Below are 2,930 nucleotides of genomic sequence, written 5' to 3'. Positions count from 1 at the left end.
CGTTGATGGATGCGGCAAGGACCATGATGGCGGAGTTCAAGTCTCCATACAACTTTTGGGCCGAAGCCATCAACACCGCGTGTCATGCTTCAAATCGGCTCTATCTCCGCAAAGGCTTGAACAAGACTCCATATGAGATACTCACCGGTAACAAGCCCAACCTCAAGTACTTTCGGGTGTTCGGGTGTAAGTGTTTCATTCTCAAGAAAGGCGTTCGTTTGTCTAAATTTGAGTCTAGAGCTCATGAGGGCATATTTGTTGGTTATGTTACAAACTCCCATGCTTACCGTGTTCTCAATAAGTCCATGGGACTTATTGAGGAGACGTGTAACGTGGAGTTTGATGAGAATAACGGCTCCCAAGTGGGGCAAAGTGGTACTTGTGATGTAGGTGATGAAATTCCTCCCAAGCCATAAGAATAATGGGTGTTGGTTATATCCTACCCATTGAGGAACCCCTTGTGGCCGAAGGAGAAGGACAATGCTCCACTCAAGTGGAGCCATCACCAACCCAAGACCCACACGCTTCCGAAGAACAAAGTGAAGGCTCTCAACCTCATGAACAAGATCAAGGGCAAGATCAACCTCAAGATGGTGGTGATCCACCAAATGATGCCCAAGGTCAAGTTCTCCCCCTCGAGCAAGTTCAAGATCAAGGACAAGCTCAAGACGACGCTCAAGATGATCAAGTAACCCCTCCTCGTTTCACTTCCGAGGAGGAATTGGAGCGTCGTGCCGCTAAGATCGCTTCCAAGCTCACCACCAAAGGTCATCTCATGGAGAATGTGGTTGGAAGCCTAAGAAACGGGGTAAGCACTCGTAGACAATTAGCAAACTATTGTGAATATCATGCGTTTGTTTCTTGTGTCGAACCCCAAAAGGTTTATGAAGCGCTCGAGGACCCGGATTGGCTCAATGCCATGCATGAAGAACTCAACAACTTCGAACATAACCAAGTGTGCAAATTAGTGCCAAGGCCAACCGGGAACCATAATGTCATTGGAACCAAGTGGATATTCAAGAACAAGCAAGATGCTCATGGGATCATTGTTCGCAACAAGGCTCGTTTGGTGGCACAAGGCTACTCCCAAGTCGAGGGTATCGACTACAGTGAAACCTTTGCCCCCGTCGCTCGCCTTGAATCTATTCGTTTGTTGATTGCTTATGCTTCTCATCATAATTTCACGTTGCAACAAATGGATGTGAAGAATGCTTTTCTTAATGGTCCCATAAATGAGTTGGTGTATGTCAAACAACCCCCCGGGTTCGAAGATCCCTATTTCCCCGATCATGTGTATCAACTCCACAAGGCGCTCTATGGCCTTAAACAAGCCCCACGTGCGTGGTATGAGCATCTTACGGAGTTGTTACAAGATCGTGGATTCGAAATCGGGAAAATCGATCCCACTCTTTTTACTAAGAAGGTCAAAGGGGAGTTGTTTGTGTGCCAGCTATATGTTGATGATATTATTTTTGGTTCCCCTAACAAAGCCTTCAATGAAGAATTTGCCGCTCTCATGACCTCAAAGTTCAAGATGTCTATGATGGGAGAGTTGAAGTTCTTTCTCGGATTCGAAATCAAACAAAGAAGAGAAGGAACCTTCATCAACCAAGCCAAATACACTCAAGACATGCTAAAGAGATTCAAGCTAAGTGATGTCAAGCCGGCTTCCACTCCAATGCCCACCAAGTGCCAACTTGACATTGATCCCAATGGTAAAGCGGTGGATCAAAAGGTATATCGCTCCATGATTGGATCCTTGCTTTGTGCATCTAGACCGGATATCATGTTGAGTGTGGGAATTTGTGCACGGTTTCGAGCCGCACCTAAGGAAAGCCACTTTGTGCACAACTCTTATGGATGAGGCAAACTTTAAAGGATTACGGTGTCATTTGTGACAAAGTGCCTCTTTGGTGTGGCAATGAAAGTGCCATCAAGATTTCTCTCAACCCGGTGCAACACTTCAAGACGAAGCATATTGAGATTCGGTATCACTTCATCCGGGATCATATTAGGCGAGGGGAGATCGAGCTCAACTATGTCAACACTCATGATAACCTTGCAGATATTTTCATGAAGCCGTTGGATGAAGCAAGATTTCGCGAGTTAAGGCATGAGCTAAATATCATTGATTCGAGCAATGTGGTTTGAACCTTCGCACACCCCTCACATTCATCATGCATTCTTGTCTAGGTGTAGGCATGGACTTAGGGGGGGTGTTGTTCTCTCAATGAACTCTTCCTCCCCCCATAATGCATAAACTAATCTCACTCTTCCACATTAGCCATTTTTTATGGTACTTGTGCTTCAAAGACGAGTTTTGGTCATGGGCCCAAGGATAATTCTTCGCGGTGCCATACAATTGACTCAAACATAGGTGGCCTCGGCCACCGCCCTCTCGTGTAGAGGTGTGTGGTTCTTGTTCTCGTGCTGGTGCTCTTGTTGCTTTGTGTTGGTTTTCTCTTCCTACAGTCGTTTCCCTTCTTTTCTTTTTGTGCCATAGGTGTTGAGTCGTGATTTGAGTTGCGCTGGGCGGTACTACCATTGTGAAGGCGCGGTACTACCGCTGGAGCGATACTACCGCCCATCACCACGGTACTACCGCTGAGGGGCGGGGCCAGGGGGTTAAGTCATGGGAAGGGGTGGTTTCCTCCCCCATACCCATTTGCTTCGTCCCCTTGTTCCTCTTCCTCTCTCTCCAGCGCCATCTCGTCGCGGGAGGGCTCCGACGGCCCTCCGTCTCCGGACCGTTCCTCTCCATTTCCTTCGGTGGAGTCGATCCCCACCTCGTCCTCTTGCCATGGATGCTGGTATTGCCCCCGTTCCTCTTCTCTTCTTGTCTAGTTTTCAGATCTCGCGTTTTAGGGGCAATAGTGGTTGCATCTCTAGATTTTTGGCCAAATCTAGGCTTGAGTAGGTTGGAGAAGGCA

The sequence above is a fragment of the Triticum aestivum genome, chromosome 3D (assembly GCF_018294505.1).
Source record: "Triticum aestivum cultivar Chinese Spring chromosome 3D, IWGSC CS RefSeq v2.1, whole genome shotgun sequence".
Taxonomy (NCBI): domain Eukaryota; kingdom Viridiplantae; phylum Streptophyta; class Magnoliopsida; order Poales; family Poaceae; genus Triticum; species Triticum aestivum.
This window is presented reverse-complemented; position numbering follows the sequence as displayed.